Source organism: Chiloscyllium plagiosum, chromosome 33 (genome assembly GCF_004010195.1).
Source record: "Chiloscyllium plagiosum isolate BGI_BamShark_2017 chromosome 33, ASM401019v2, whole genome shotgun sequence".
Classification (NCBI taxonomy): domain Eukaryota; kingdom Metazoa; phylum Chordata; class Chondrichthyes; order Orectolobiformes; family Hemiscylliidae; genus Chiloscyllium; species Chiloscyllium plagiosum.
In genome coordinates, this window is record NC_057742.1 from 6,867,075 (window position 1) to 6,883,876 (window position 16,802).

Consider the following 16,802-nt stretch of genomic DNA (forward strand, 5'->3'; position numbering starts at 1 on the left):
ACATTGTACCAGGTTACCCTTAATCAAATCCCTGAGATTTATCCACCTTTATGTTTACTAAGACCTCCAGCATCTCCCCTTCTTTGTTTACAAAATATCAATATTCCCCAAGTTCTCTAGCCTCCATTTCATTCTCCAACATAAAAACTGACGTGAAATATTCATTTAGTATCTCTCCTATCTCCTGATGTTCCCTACATAGACGGCCTGGTTAATTTTGAAGGGGTGCAATTCTTTCCCAAATTGCTGTTTTGCTGTTTAATGAACTTGTAGAATCACTTTGGACTATCCTTAACCTTATCTGCTAAGACTATCTCATATCCCCCATTTTCCCTCCTGACTTCCCTATTAAGAATGCCGCTACACCCTTTACACTCTTCAAGAGATTGATTTGATCTGAGTTATCTATACCGAATATTTAACTCTCTTATTCTTGACCAGAGCCTCACATATAGGTGCCAAAACTCTCATCCCAGCTGATGGTACTACTGGGCAAGTCAGATCCCAGAATGAAACCTTGCTTGACAGATCATATGTTAATTTTTAAGTTTCATTAAAGTGGTGGTTAGCCATTGCTTGAATATGGCCCGAGGGTGCAGATTTTCTTTAACAACAGAACAAATTTTCTAACGTTTGTTTCAAACAGGCTGTTTAAATATAAACAGTTAGAATGATCTAATAAAGTATAGCAAAACTCAACTCTTGTGACTTCTGAACTAAATTAAACTAACTTGCTTAATCCTTGATTCTTTTGGAATTGAAAACAAAGTTAATAACCTAAATTATTTGCCCTACCTGTCATAGACCCAACAGTGCAAACTTCTTTCCATTAAAGCCACAGGGGTCTGCAATCATGCATTTAACAAATGCTGAATTAGATCTGGAAGGAGTCCCTGATCATTTTTTTTAAAAAAAGCTATCAAAAAATTAACCAATGCTCATCCACCTCGATTTTGAAATCCACATTCCAAAATTAATATATTATAACATTTTGTCACAAAATGGCATGTTGCCAAACTGCAGATATATACAGTATATTGAATTCAATAGTAAATCTGTCGATGTGATTGCATTATCCTTTGTAAGCAAGCCTATCATGATGATAGAACACCATTCAACTTCAGTATACTAGGTTTGAGAAGGGAGGAGACACTGTTCTTAATCACTATTCAGTGATACCAATTGGAAGGATGTAGAGTTAACTTTCACTCATCCCCTTGAGTGATGTACATCATCTGAAATTAGAAGTGTTAGCATTGTGCATTATATCATTTTATAATTATATAATTTTGACAGTTTTAGCATGTATGCTACAGGAACTTGTGTTAACCTCTAAACTCCGAAATGTTGTTGAATGGATTCATTAAGGTTAGCCAAATCATTTTCCTCAACTTCAAAGTGAAACAAGATTATGTTTTTGAGTTTAATACAAAAGGAACACAATTTCTTTGCAGAATGACCTGGATAAATGATCACATCAGATATCTCCTTGTGTCATTTACTATCCTTGGTTTTGTATGTCTGTAATTTATTTTCCATTTTCTCCTAAATCCTCTCCCCATCTCTGCTGAAGTGGTTGACTCTTATTAAGATTTAATCCCATGGAAGCTGCCAGATCTCTGGTACTGCAGAACATTTCTGTGTTTCGAAGCACAGAGGCTGTTTGGTCCTGGAGACATCAGCAAAACTACAGCTTGGGTTTATATAGCACCTATAACATAGTAAAAAGTCTTGAGTAGCATAATCAGACAAATACTGGCACTGAGGCAAGGAAGAAAATATCTAGATTTGGTGACCGAAAGCTTTGTCAAAGAGGTATTTTTCTCAGGGAAATCTCCAAGAACATTTAATAAGTATCTGGGTAAGCACTTAAAATGCCAGGTCAACAGGAGGAGGCTGGAAGAGCACAGCAGGCCAGGCAGCAGCAGGAGGTGGAGAAGTCAATGTTTTGGAGGTAGCCCTTCTTTCAGGACTGAAACGTTGACTTCTCCATCTCCTGATGCTCCCTGGCTTCCTGTGTTCTTCCAGCCTCCTGCTTGTCTACCTTGGGTTCCAGCATCTGCAGGTTTTTTTTGTCTCCTCTTGAAATGCCAGGGCACAGGAGGCTATCGACCAAGTGCAGGTAAATGGGATTAGTGTAGTTTGGTGTGTATTGGTCAGCATAGACATGGTGGGCCGAAGGGTCTGTTTGATGCTGTTATACCGTATGAATGAAAAAGACAGTGAGGTTTAGGCAAGAGAACTTCTGAATTTGGAATTAAATGGACATTGCAGGGACTAGACTGTATTATCACACCAATAATGCTTCTGTTTCTGCTGAGTGTTTGATTTTAATTTTGTTACTGTGCCCCACCAATGGCAGTCTAACTTAAGGTTTTGTTTTTGAACGCGTGGAGCCTGAATGGCTGAAGACAATGCCATAACTAAAAAAAAGGTGGTGAATTCACACAAGGTTACAGTTGGAATAATGTGGACCCAGTGAGTTCTGTAGCCCTTCTACTTCCCTTCTCTTGTTTTTTGGCTGTCCATTGGGATTGGGAATGTGTTGATTCCAGTCCAGGCCAGTGGATTCTAACATGGCTGTTAAGTTCAACATAAGGGGACAGTTGGTTTGCAGTGCAGAGTGATGCTAACTGTGGCGGGCCCAGATCCCACACTGACTGGAGTTACCATGAAAGTCCCACTTTCTCAACCTTGCCCCACCATGAGCCATCTCTCTCTTTGCTGAGACAGTGATTCTGTCCTCTTCAGTCAGGGACATCCCTGGAACTTGGGAAATGGTGAGGAGGATGGTATATGCACTCTTCAAAGATGTGTTTGGGGACTGTGGTGACTTCACTTAAGTTCAACATAAAGACTCTAGCACTTGTGGGGTTGATAGTGTTGCTGGAATTGGGCGAGGGGTTGTCTGATGGTCTGTGCACTCTTTCTAACTTTGCCTTCGCTTCTGACAAAGTCTCTTCTTGTGTTTGGTACCTTCCTGAATGAACCTTCTCCTGTTTGATCTGTCACTAGCCCAAGATCTCTTGCAATTTGGCGCCGGGATGCAGAACCCGGGTTAGAACCTCCCAGGGCACAGGCTGTCCTGTATCTTGGGACCTCAATAAGAACACACACAAGCGTGTGCAATCTACATCCTGCCTCACTCTATAACTCACCAGCTTTGCCAGCATCAACACCACACTCCCATGCAAAAGTTTCCCTTCATTTGGTTAGTCCCTTCATGGGAGTCAGTCACCCTGGTCAGTGGGATGCTTGATAGCTACAGGAATGCTTTGAGGACAGCATATGTGTACATATGACCTTCTAGATGCTCCAGCGTAACACTGTTCTCGGAGGACAGTATTAGACTGACAGATTTCCTCAATAGAACCATTTTCCAATGCATTACCCTCAGGCTCCCATTGGTGTCTCACTCTCTACAGTGACAGCCGCCTCCTCAACCTCTTTCTCTCTCTGTGTGACACTGCTGTAATTTGAAAGATACCTCTTTGGAAGACAGTATACCAGAGTCCTCACCAGCTCCTTTTCACTCCGTTTCACAATGCTGGACATCTTCCTGCTGATGTTTTTCGCCATTGTGAGTTTAGTGATTCTCTCCTATATCATCTATGTGCTGTAAGGAGATGGAGACAGCAGCAGCAATGACCAGGAGCTGTCAGAAAGCTGCAAGGCGGAGCTTGCTGGAACCGTGAGAGATGGCTGGGCATTGCGTTTTCCCTCAGGTTTGCACACAACATCATCTGAAAAGAATCATTTCTGCAGATGTTTAAACATCTTACACCGGGTGCAAAGAAGCAAGCTGGAATTGCAATTCCAAAACAAAAAAAAATCCGATAGTTTTTGTTTTGTTTTCAATTGGGTTTTATTTCCCGTGAAACTGATCGGATCTGAAAGACTGTCCGGAGTCGCTGATGTCTCCGGATTTCTTTTGTTGATATTTTGTTGCTGATTGACGGTTTAGGGAGCTACTTAAAACCAGGGTCCAATGAACCTGTGTCAGTCTCGGTCTAATCTGAATAGAATAGAATATCTCTTTATTGTCAGGGATTGGATTCGAGACCTTATCCTTAAAACAATTAGGATAATGTCTTCTTTTATGGATTAATGTTTCATAAAAAAAAAGCTAGCCTTCTCTGGAACTCCTCACTCCCATTAAATCCCAACTCTCCTCTTCCAGGAGGTATATCTGGTCTTTGTTTTCCGTCTCAAGTGCAACTTTAGATTTTGCACAAATGATGGATCTATGCCATTTACTGTTCCTTTAAAAGCACCGAATTTGCCTCTTCCCCCTTAACCCTTCTATTAACTGCTTTACTTATTTTTATTTGTAAATCATTGGGAAGCTTGGCATTTCTGATCTTAGAGTAGGATAAAAGCCCTTTTTTAATCATTTGTGGGACTAGGGCATTGCTGGCTGGGCCAGCATTGATAGCCCATCCCTAGTTGCCCTTGAGAAGGTGGGGGTGAGCTGCCTTCTTGGACTACTGCTGTCCACTTGCTGTGGGTTGACCCACAATGCCAGTAGAGAGGGAATTCCAGGATTTTGGCCCAACGACTGTGAAGTAATGGCGGTATATTTCCAAGTCAGGGTGGGGAGAGGTTTCGAGGGGAACTTGCAGATGGTGGCGTTCCCAAGTACCTGCTGCCATTGTCCTCCTAGATGGAAGTGATTGTGGGTTTTGAAGGTGCTGTCTAAGGATCTTTGATGAATTTCTGCAGTGCATCTTGTAGATAGTATACATTGTTTCTACTGAGCGCTGGTGGTGGTGGGATTGAATGTTTGTAGATGTGCCAATCAAGCAGGTTGCTGTGTCCTGGATGATGTCAGGCTTCTTGAGTGTTGTTGGAGCTGCACCCATTCAGGCAAGTGGGAACTGTTCCGTCACACTCCTGACTGTGCCTTGTAGATGGTGGATAGACTTTGGGATGTCAGGAGGTGAGTTAATTGCCGCAGTCTGTGACCTGCTTTTCACAACATCGAAGGCCGAAGGCCCTGTACTGTTCTATATTCTACTAGTGCCCTTCCCTACTTCCCCAGAGGGCAGTTAAGAGTCAGCCACATTGCTGTTGCCACATATAGGCCAGACCAGATAAGGGTGGCAGATTTCCTTTGCGTTGAGGAACCAGCAGATGATTGCCATAAGCTTTGAGTTCCAGGTTTTAGTTTAAACTTCACCATTTGCCATAATGGGATTCAAACCCATATCCCCAGAATATGAGCCTCTGGAATACTAGTCCAAAGGCATTGCCATGGTGCTGAGTTAGCGTTTAGGGCCATTTTATGGGTTTTTCTGTGTCCGAAGGTTCATTCTAGAAGTACTATGACTTGGGTCACCTGTCAATTCTTTATGGGACTCAGTGTCATGATTTGCTTGATTAGTATCCCATGAAGTGCCTTGAGATGTTAAAAGGTGCTTTACAAAAGTAATTTTTAGCTTTAATGATGGCTTCACATTCAAACAGTCTCTTGATATCCACCTTGACTCATACTTAGCAGACTGCAGTCTCCTGCAGGATTGAATTCCACTTGGAAATTGGATAAATGCAAGTGGTTTCATAAACTAAAATAGGAATTTTAAGATTAAATATTAATGGCTGTCTCTTCAACGAAGTGTTATTTACCTCGAGCTCAATTCTGATTGTTGAACTGCAAAGCTTACTATGTCTACTGGGGCGGCTCAGTGGTTAGTACTGCTACCTCACAGCTCTGAGGACCTGGGTTCAACTCCACCTTTGGGTGACTGTCAATGTGGAGATTGCACATTCTCCCTGAGTCTGTGTGCGTTTGTTATGGTTTCCTCCCATAGTCCAAACATACGTGGGTTGATTGTGCTAAATTGCCCTGTAGTGTCCAAGGATATGGAGGTTAGGTGGATTAGCTGTGGGAAATATAAGGTGGGATACTCTTTGGAGGGTTGGTGTGGACTTGATGGGCAAAATAGCTTGCTTCCATGCTGTAGGGATTCTATATCGTTTTCTTTCAGGACCATGATAAAATGTTCCAGAAATAGTTGCATGTATTTTACACAATTGCCTTTGAGCTTTCTGTCACGCAAATAAAACCTTTCTTATTGCAGTTGGCCCTCAGCACAGATGTTGGAATGTTAAAACCATTTCTCTTGGATTCATCTCCTCAGTGGGACGGCATAGGATCTTCCTGAGCGAAGGTAACTGCTGAGCAACATCGAGTACAGTCGCGAAGATTGATAGGTATCCAGAGTTTTCCTGAAACAAACACCACCCATCCCAGTTTTGCTTCCAGAACATTCCAAGATGTTGGCAGATGAACACTCCTGGCCATTGTGTTGGACCATGCCTTTGGATGGGACATTGAAACTGTTGGAATATGGAACTGCCTGTGTCTTTCTCAGGCCAGGCTGCTGTGAATTCTGTCAGTAGGTTAGGAAGTGATGACTGTTCAGTTCAAGGTAGTTTCCAGATATTTCACATTATTGTACCTTAACTGCTTCTCCCATCAGCACATTTGTAGAAATGAGTTCAGTTTATTCAAAATTGTGTTGATTATGTGCACAGTAGGCGCTGTGCTGTGGCCTGACTATTTGCAAAGAGAAAGTTAGATTAGTGTACCACAAGAGGTGCATAGAGAATTTGTTGAACATTATGCTTGCTTATCAAATAATTCAGAATTGAGACAGCTGAAATATTTTTAATCAAAGGCAGAATATTGCAAATGCTGGAAATGTAAAATAGGAACATAGAATGAGAAAGAAACAGAGTTAACTTTTCATGTTGTGTTCACCTTCCATCACAACTGGAGGAAGGTGGTGACTGACAGGTGGAGGGCAGGAATGATGAAGTGATACAGGAGCAAAAGACAAATGGAAAAAACTGAAGAAACAAAATATGGGACACATCTATTGTCGGGCCCTTTGCACAACTTGTTATCTTTCACCTCACCTCCCCCCCCACACATACACCCACCACTTATCCCAACAGCTCCCGCAGTATTTAAAACCACACCTAATAGTGAAAGTTTAGCTTCTTACTCTGCGCCATGCTGTTCTGTGTGAAAGTGAGGACTGCAGGAGCAGGGGATTAGAGTCAAGAGTGTGGTGCTGGAAAAGCACAGCAGGTCAGGCATCGTCTGAGGAGCAGGAGAATCAATGTTTTGAGCAAAGGCCCTTCCTGATGAAGGATTTCTGCCTGAAATGTTGATTTTCCTGCTCCTCGGATGGTGCCTGACCTGCTGTGCTTTTCCGGCATCTCACCTTGCTGTTCTGATTTGCTTTTGGGATTTGGTAAATGTATGCTCATTTTAAAGTAGCTCATGCATAATATTGTAAATAATTTAAACTTTGTTATCTGTCATGGTGGAATCAAATCATGATATTAGCCTGGAGTTCTGGATTATGAATCCAAATACATTGCCACCATGTTATCATCTCCCTCTGTTATTATCTAGTATCAATTTCCTATTGGTTTCGGACAGTGGTTCCTATTGAAACCAATATGTCAAACCTTACAACACATGTCACAGAATCCCTACAGTGTGGAGACAGGCCCTTAAGCCCAAGAAGTCCACAGCAACCCTCTGAAGACTATCCCACCCAAACTCATTCCCCATCCCATTTACTCTACATTTATCCCTAACCAACATATCCCTGAAGACTACGGGCAATTTAGCATAGCCAATTCACCTAACATGCATATCTTTGGATTGTGGGAGGAAACCGGAGCACCCAGACGAAATCAATGCAGAACATGCAAACTCCACACAGTCGCCCGAGGTTGGAATTGAACGTGGGTCCCAGGCGCTGTGAGGCAGCAGTGCTAACCACTGAGACACTATCTTAGCTATCAGAAACACACCCTTGTTTTGATTGCCTGGTAGAGCAGATTAATGACAAAATTTAAACAAAATTGTTCTGCAAATCACTGAGGGAGCTGGGCCATTGGTTTTCAATCACAGAAGTGCAGAAGGAGGCCACTTGGCCCACTGTCTCTTTAAATGACCATCCCCATTACCTAGTGCCAATCTTCTGCTTTTCGCCCATTCACTGGCATGTTTTTTTAAAAATTGAAATTGGGTCTTCTAAGCAATCCAAAGATTTCTGCAGTTATCAACTTACGTATCAACCTAGTGTTGGGGAGTAAATAGAAACTGTGGCTGGGATTTAATGCCCTCCTCTGTGGCAAAATTAATGGCAGTGCAGCCATTAATTGGGTGGGAGCTTGGTGGGTAGAGACCCCACTGTTTTTCTGCCTCAGCCCTGATTAAGTTCGGGTTGTGATGGTGCATGGGTTCTGTCCCAGTGCTAGTTGAGACCCTTAAGTGGGCAATTAAACCCATTTAGGGGCCTTACTGTTTTGGGATAGTTTGCTAGCATTAGAGGATCTGAATGAATAGAAGCACTTGTCTTAACTACAATGGCGTTTATTGCCTCTAAGAAATCAGCTACAAATTACATTCGCAAGGTAGACATTCTCACAGAAACTATGAGCTGACCTGATGTTATAGATCTTCATGCCATGTCGTTCTTATTTCATTCAATATTTGCACCACCAGGAAAAGCCTCCATGTGGCCAGGGGACCAGTAACAAGCAAAACCCGTGAGGGGTAATGCTTACATGAAAAAAAAGTGAAGGGGCGTGGTGGTAGGGATTAAGTCAAAATAGAACTGGAGGGGGAAATGAAGCACTGCACCTCCCCCGTTCCCCAGTGTCCACCCCTCCCTGAAGGCATTGAGCGCATTGCTGATGACTGCATGATCCCTCTCCAAAGACATCTGGGCTCGAACAAAGCTGTGAATGCCATGTCATTCTTTGCTGTCCTGCCTTATCCCCACCCAATTCAGTAGAATGGTGTCAGATTGTCTACAACCTTCAACATTAACCCTTTCAGAACCATTGCCTTATTCAATATCTCCCCCCACCCCAACCTTTTACCCCACAGGTAATATCTAAATATTCATGTACATTGACACAGCCCTATCTCCCTCTGGCTCACTGATAAAATATAGTCAGGATGTTTTGCAATTCTTCGAGAACAGAAGGCCTCTGGTAGGCCTTTGGCTTGAGAAATGTTGGTCATGAATCTGACCTTGACCCTATGTGGTCTGTTAAAGTTTCTCTACTCTGGAGGACCTTCTGTCTCTTGAAAGGACATCTTTCTAGACCAGATTGTCCGTTAGCTTGTCAGGGGACCCTCAATCGCCTGAATCACGGTCATGTGGTTGCCTCATAACATCATCTGATGCACCTTTAATCTCATTAGTTCTCTTCCTGGAAACCAGCTGCTGTGTGGAAACAGGCATTTCATTGTGACAGTATCCTGGATCTCTGTACCTGGTAGTTTCTTCTTGACCATGCCCTGAATCTGTGGCTATCGGTCACTCCCATCTCAGAGTGTACCTCCCTGGTATTATATGCAGCTCATCTTCAGTCTGTGCAAATAACTCTTTATTATCAATTTGCTGATATATCTGTGTTGAAGTATGTCAACTCCATTTTGCAGTGTGTAGATTGAGTTGAATGCCCTCAGTTTTCTGTGGTTCTCTCTCTGAATAACCAAACATTTACGTCCTCAGTCATGTTATTGAGGATGCTGATGACTTAGCTCTGTCATTGGTATTGATAATTCTTCTTTGGAAGATGAAGAATCGAAATATTATCCTTAAACTTGTATCATTTCATCCTCTGACATCAAATTCAAATCAGCGATTAAACTTTGTTCACCAGAGTTTGCTTGTCTCTGCAAAATTTCAGTTAAAGAATAATCATTGAGCTCATTCTTTTTTCCCTTGTTCGCATTTTCTCACAAACTTTGTTGCTTCCTATCGTCTGAGTTCACTTCAGTGATTATTAGAATGGATACTATTTCTGGGCGAAAGTGAGGACTGCAGATGCTGGAAATCAGAGTCAAGATTAGAGTGGTGTTGGAAAAGCACAACAGGTCAGGCAGTATCCGAGGAGCAGGAAAGTCAGGAATTTCCTGATGAAGGGCTTTTGCCTGAAATGTCAATTTTCCTGCTCCTCGGATGCTGCCTGACCTGTTGTGCTTTTCCAGCACCACACTGATCTTGACTCTGGAAACCATTTCTGCCAATCCTCTGTATTGGCATATGTCCATTCTGTTGACAGTATGACAAATTCTCTTGTGCCAGATTGGTAATTTAATTGGTTCTGACTTCAATTTGGATTCTACTTTAAGTCCATTGAAATCTCTAGCAGGTGTTCAACAACTCTATGTTCATGAACCAGTTGTTCTAATGTAGAAATAAACATGAGAATTAGGAGCAGAAGTAGTTCATTAAGCCCCTCAAGCCTGCTTTCCATCATGACTGTGGTCTGCTTGTGAATCCTCTGAGCAACTTGTCCATGGACCGACTTGGCATAACCTGGTCTCTCTTGACCTGACCGCTATCCTTTGTAAAAACAAGGACTGCAGATGCTGGAAACCAGAGTCTAGATTAGAGTGGTGCTGGAAAAGCACAGCAGGTCAGGCAGCATCCGAGGAATCCATTGTAACCAGTTGTAATCCTGCCACTTCAAGAATGTTGAGATCAAGCATACCTGTCCAAGAGTGAGGTTTCTTGATTATGAATTATGTATATGTTCACTACCATCTTACACCTGTGTTATTGCTGTATTGTCGAAACCAATCCTGAGTGCGGTTTCACAGTACTATGTAGTTACATCTGCTTGGGCCGTAACCTGTATTTCATCACCCATGGTGACCAGTGTATAGGTCAGTGACATTTGCCTTGAAGTTAATGATGATGGGTCAAACGTGAGTTGCCTTCCCGAGACATACTCTGGATATCTTTTCTAATGTTGGTATCTCTACTGCATTAACATCTTTGTGTGTGTGTGTGTGTGTGTGTATTTTTGAGACCATTTAACTTTTGCTGCCCTGTAACTGTTTTACACATCTTCGGGAAGGGACCTAGCATTTTTCAAACATAGCATTGCCAATGAGGCTTCCTTACTCCACAACACTGAGTTAGCGTCTGCTGTCTGACCTAGTCTTTCTGTGGCCTTGACATGTGTGTCTTTACAGGTTTTATACCTTATAATCTGAACAAATTCTGTTACTCTCCTGTGAATAAATTTTACCTTCTCTCAGAATTTCTCTATAATTCTTTCTGGTTTCTGATTCCAGCACAACCTGAATAGCATTCTCCAAAGTCAGATCTTCTTCATTCAACTCTGCGTCTTATGAATTCTGATTTCAAAGCTCCATAGTTACATTTTTTTTCACTAATCAGAGATCATTAATGCAATTATCCATGGATTCTACTGAAACCTGAACTCTTCTGTTAAGTATTCTTGTTTCAAGAATGTTATGTTTTCATGTTAAAATAGTTGCTGAAAGTTTGTAGAACTTCATCAAAAGAAACTGGGACTTGTTTTGAGGAGCTATAACATCATCAGCTGTAGGTTCTGTTGAATACAATAGTGAATTTCTTTGTTCAGCTTGTGATTTAGTTTGTATCTTGAAAGTAAATTCTGTACATCATAACTGTTTTCATAAAAATATCCAATTTTGCTGTCATGCAGGAAATGATGCAACCAATTTATACACAGCAAGGTCCCACCAAGAGCAACGAGATATTGTTATTAATAAATGAAGCAAGTAATAAAATGGATGGACAAGTTGGTCACTGAGGAAATGAGCTTGCACCACACCTTATTTTTTGTTTTAAACAAGCATAATTTTATTTTATAAAGATTTTGCAAATACTGATTGAACCCTTTCTAAAGTACCACTTCGCTATATCCTGTGTTGTCTTAACCGTTCTGTTGGGGAAGGGCATTAAGAGATATGGAGCTAAGCTGGATAAATTATAACGAAGGTACAGCTCAGAAACACACCGGAATCATGCCAGGTTTCCCCCATCCCTCTTTGTTTGATCCTATTCACGTATCTTCCAATCCTTTCTCACTCATGTATTTATTCAGCTTCTCCAAAAATGCATCAATGTTAATTGACTCAACTGAGGCATGTAGCTATGAGTCCCAAGTCTTGGTCACCCTCTGGGTAAAGAGGTTCCTGATGAACTCCTTACTGGAATTATCCATGTCTATTTTATTGTGGCCATTGGGTTTAGTCTGCCTCGTATGTACTCTTCCCATGCTTTTCAATAGTTTTGAGAGGCAGCTCAACCATGAGCTAACTGTTTAAAGGGAACAGTTGTGGAGAGTGGATACCACTGGTCTAATTCTCTTCCAGTAATCACATGAAGCTGGTACTAATGGCAGCTGGCTCTTTGACCACAGTGATGCTCCAACCTGTTTTATTTTGCTTGTTGTGGTAGACCTTGCACAAGGGTTGCTAACTAGTAATTAGCACTAAGTAGCAGAGTGGGTTTTTATTTGCTTAATAAATAGCTGAGCTACTGTGCACATGGATGGGATACCACATGTACTTCATTGGCATTGGTCGTGCCCACAGTCATTTTTCTCAGGACATCCCATGGCATTGCACAGCTGATGGATTACTTCTAAAGTGTGGTTGTTGACGTCTGAATGTAAACATCAAATGGCAACATCACCTTGCATTTATATAGCACCTTTAATGTATTAAAACATCCCAAGTTGTAACACACAAACATTTACATTGAATCATATAAAGAGTTACTAGGGCACCTGGTCAAAATTAAGGTCGATGAATTGGATTTTAAGTAACATCTTAAAGGAGGGGTTGGAGATAGTAATTCAATATCAATTGTTTATCTGTATAGAGGTAGACTATAACACTCAATCTCCTTTAAACAGAGGGACTGATACGGTGGCTTTTATGTTTGGAAGTGAATGCTTATAATGTGTAACTCTGTCAATAAAAGTTTATAAATGTGTGCAAAGATTGCCTCCCATTCTATCCTTTATTTAACATTCGGAACATTATCAGTGAGGAACATGCAGGTTTAGAGAGGGAATTCCAGATGAGCCTGGGCAAACTGAAGACAGGCCACCAGTGGTGGAGGAACTACATTAAAGGAATTGACATCAAGAGTCCAGAATTAGATTGGTACAGAAACCTCAGAGAGTTGTAGGACTTCACATGGTCAGGAAGAGATACATCCAGAGTGCGAAGAGTGTGGTGCTGGAAAAGCCCAGCAGGTCAGGGAGTATCTGAGGAGCAGGAGAATCAACGTTTTGGGCATAAGCCCTTCATCGCATCCAGAGTGCAACAGCCTGAGTGAGTCTATTGCCCCAGAATTTGGTGGCAGCATGAGAATAGAACTGGTGAATCTTTCTTTCTTTCTCCATTTTAAAAGTTTAAAATTCAGTTGTCTATTAGATTAGATTACATACAGGGTGGAAACAGGCCCTTCGGCCCAACAAGTCCACACCGACCCACAACCCCCCCAGACCCATTCCCCTCCACCTAACACTACGGGCAATTTAGCATGTGCAATTCACCTAACCTGCACATTTTTGGATTGTGGGAGGAAACCCACACAGACAACATACAAACTCCACACAGACAGTCGCCTGAGGTGGGAATTGAACCCAGGTTTATGGTGCTGTGAGGCAGCAGTGCTAACCACTGTGCTATCGTGCAGGGACCAGGTGTGTGGAGTTTGCACATTCTCCCTGTGTCTGCGTGGGTTTCCTCCGGGTGCTCCGGTTTCCTCCCACAATCCAAAGATATGCAGGTTAGGTGAATTGGCCATGCCAAATTGTCCGTAGTGTTGGGTGCAGGGGTAAATGTAGGGGAATGGGTCTGGGTGGGCTGCTCTTTGGAGGGCCAGTATGGACTTGTTGGGCTGAAGGGCCTGTTTCCACACTGTAAGGAATCTAATCTGAAATTTTGTTTTGCTGTTTACATTAAGATGTGTCTACAGTGTCCTCTATGGAGTGTTGTTTGATTTTGTGAGATAAATATGTTTTCTTTTATTATAGAATATTTGAAGCCTCCTGTGAATATGTTTAAGTGCCTAACCACAACAGTAAACAACTGCAAAGTTATACTAGAGTTTCACGTCTAGTGAAAAGGTTAATAAGATAGCTGATTCAGTTGACTAAAGGACAGTTATCAAACAGTCACCTGACTAGGGCCTTAATTAGTGTTAATTACCAATGAAGCTTAATGAGCTCAGCTAGGCTCTCCACACAGAGAGTCACCTGAGGCAGGAATTGAACCCAGGTCTCTGGCACTATGAGGCAGCAGTGCTAACCACTGTCCCATCCACAAAGCAATTGCCAACCCTGACACAGCACTGCAAACTCAGCTGGCTGGCCAGCCTTTGCCTTTCACGTGGTCAGTGAACCCACAACCTTGGCGTTATTAGCATCACGCTCTAACCAGCTGAGCTAACCAGCCAACACTCCTCCTAAATTCCAAAGATGTGCAGGTCAGGTGAATTGGCCATGCTAAATTACCCATAGTGTTAGCTGCATCAGTCAGGGGCAAATATAGGGTAGGGGAATGAGTCTGGGTGGGTTACTCCTTGGAGAGTTGGTGTGGACTTGTTGGGCCAAATGGCCTGTTTCCATACTGTAGGGAATCTAATCTAATCATTGTGAGACACAGCCTGAGGGAGTACACAACAACCTCGGTTATCCAAATATCAATTATCCGAGCAAGATCTCAAGGTTCCCTATGGCTTCCTTTGTTTACGATCAGATCAGTTATCCAGACAATATACTCCCTCCTTGTCTTGTTTGGCTAATTGAGGTAGTTTGGGGAATTTGGAGGCAGAGTGGGAATTCAGTACAGTGCAGTGAAGAGGTGCTTTTTGCTTGCTTTTTGTTTTTGTTCATAGATTGTAAGGTTTTTTTAATAACAGGATGAATTCAAGCCCAGGATCAGCACAAAAGAATGACCCAGGCAGGTAAACCGCAACTTCATTGATTGGTGAGAGCTACTAATTTGAATATCTTTTGTCAGTTACTTTCAGATTGAGAGTAAATAGGAGACATATTCACAGGCTACAAACTAAATGACCAGTATAAAATTTTTAAAAATCAAAGAACTAGGTAATTAAATTAGAGATGGCCTGCCAGGTGATGTGTTGTACCTGCATAATGTGGGAACTGCTGGAAACTTCTGTGATTTGTAATGACCACATCTGTAGCAAGTGTTCGGGTTTGCCTGTGGAACTCCAGGTTAGCACTGATGAGCTGCAGCCTGAGCTTTGAACACTGCAATACATCAAGAAGAGGGAGAGTTACCCAGATGTTGTGATTCAGGAGGCAGTCATACCCCGAAGATTAACTCCCTTGAATTCGGTCACTGGGCAGGGATAGGAGGTTTGACTAGGAGCGAGGCAGATACAGGGAGCCTGGAGATAGTGCTGAAGGAGCATCTGCCCTTGAGCTTGTCTAACAGATTTGAGATTCTTGTGCCTGTGTGGATGAGAGTGGGGGCTGAGGGAGGATGAACAAACTGACGATAGCACTGTGGGACAGGGAGCCAAAAAGGAAAATGTAGCTGTAATCAGGGATAGTATAGTAAGGGAAATAGAGACTGTTGGAACATTACAGCACAGGCCCTCAATGAAAGGTGACCACACACACACCATGAATGCAGATCGGCAACTTTCAAATTGTGACTATACACCTGATCGGTGTGGGGATTGAACCCACCACCTTAGCATTATTAGTACCACATTCTTAACCATCTGAGCTAACCAACTGACTGTGCTGCATTGTCCCAAAGGCTGTATTGTCCACCTGGTACCCAGGTTCAGGATATCTCATCAGGGCTGCAGAGGAACTTGGAATATGAGGAGAAAGATCCAGTTGTTGTGGTCCACATTTGTACCACAGATATAGGTAGAATGAAGAACGAGGTTCTGTTGACGGAAAATGGGCAGCTAGGGTCTAAATTAAAATAAAGGAACCAAAAAGGTAATAATCACTGGATTACTACTTGGGCAATGTGCAAATTGGCACAAGGTCAGCAAAATTAAAGAGGTAAATGCGTGGTCAAAGGATTGGTGTGGAAGAAACAGGTTTGGGTTCATGGGACATTGGCACCAGTACTGGGCTAGGAGGAAGCTGTTCCCATGGGTTACACCTGAGTCATGCTGGGGCCAGAGGCTTGGCTATGGATAAGGGTTTAAACTGAATATAGGCAGGAGTGGGTGGGTTCAATTGCATGCAAAATCATGAAAAATATTAAAGGTAGGGGGGAGGGGAATGCTCAGCAGAGTTTATTAAAGTTTCCAGAACAAGTCATAGGACAGAGTGTATAGACAGGGTCAGGGATCTAACTTCAGCTTATGCAGATGAAGGGATAGCAATGAGAAGGGAGGCAGTCAATAAAGGACTGAGGATATAGTACTTAAATGCACGCTTATACGAAAGAAAGTAAGTGAGCAGATAGTGCAGATTAAAATTGGTGGGTATAATGTTGTGGGCATTGTCTTGGATCACAGCGTGTATCCAGGTGATTCTTTTCAGATTTGGTTAATTGAATTGCATTGAATTGAATTGAATTTATTGTCACGTGTACCGAGGCACAGTGAAAGGCTTTGTCTTGTGAGCAATACAGAGGGATGGATCTTTGAGAATGCTGGCGGCCTTTCCTTGACAGCGGGCCTCGTAAATGGATCCTATAGATGGGAGGTTGGCCTTTGTGATTGTCTGGGCTGAGTTCACCACTCTCTGTAACCGTCTCCGATCTTGAATGGTACAGTTGTCACACCAGGTAGTGATACATCGAGACAGAACACTCTCAATGGTGCACCTATAAAAGTTGGCAAGGGTATTCGCCATCATGCCAAATTTCCTCAGCTGCCTGAGGAAGAAGAGACATTGTTGGGCCTTTGTAACCAGTGCCATCACATGAAGAGTCCAAGAAAGCTTGTTGTTGATGACCACTCCCA

At 42.5% G+C, this 16,802-nt stretch overlaps 1 long non-coding RNA gene across 1 annotated transcript; it reads left to right on the plus strand.

Annotated features, from left to right (window-relative positions):
• Positions 1 to 3,432: 3,432 nt before the first annotated feature.
• Positions 3,433 to 12,943, plus strand: LOC122539785. The gene is made up of 3 exons (XR_006309186.1): positions 3,433 to 3,725; positions 6,081 to 6,431; positions 11,126 to 12,943. It is a non-coding gene; the product is annotated as an uncharacterized LOC122539785 (long non-coding RNA).
• Positions 12,944 to 16,802: the final 3,859 nt, after the last annotated feature.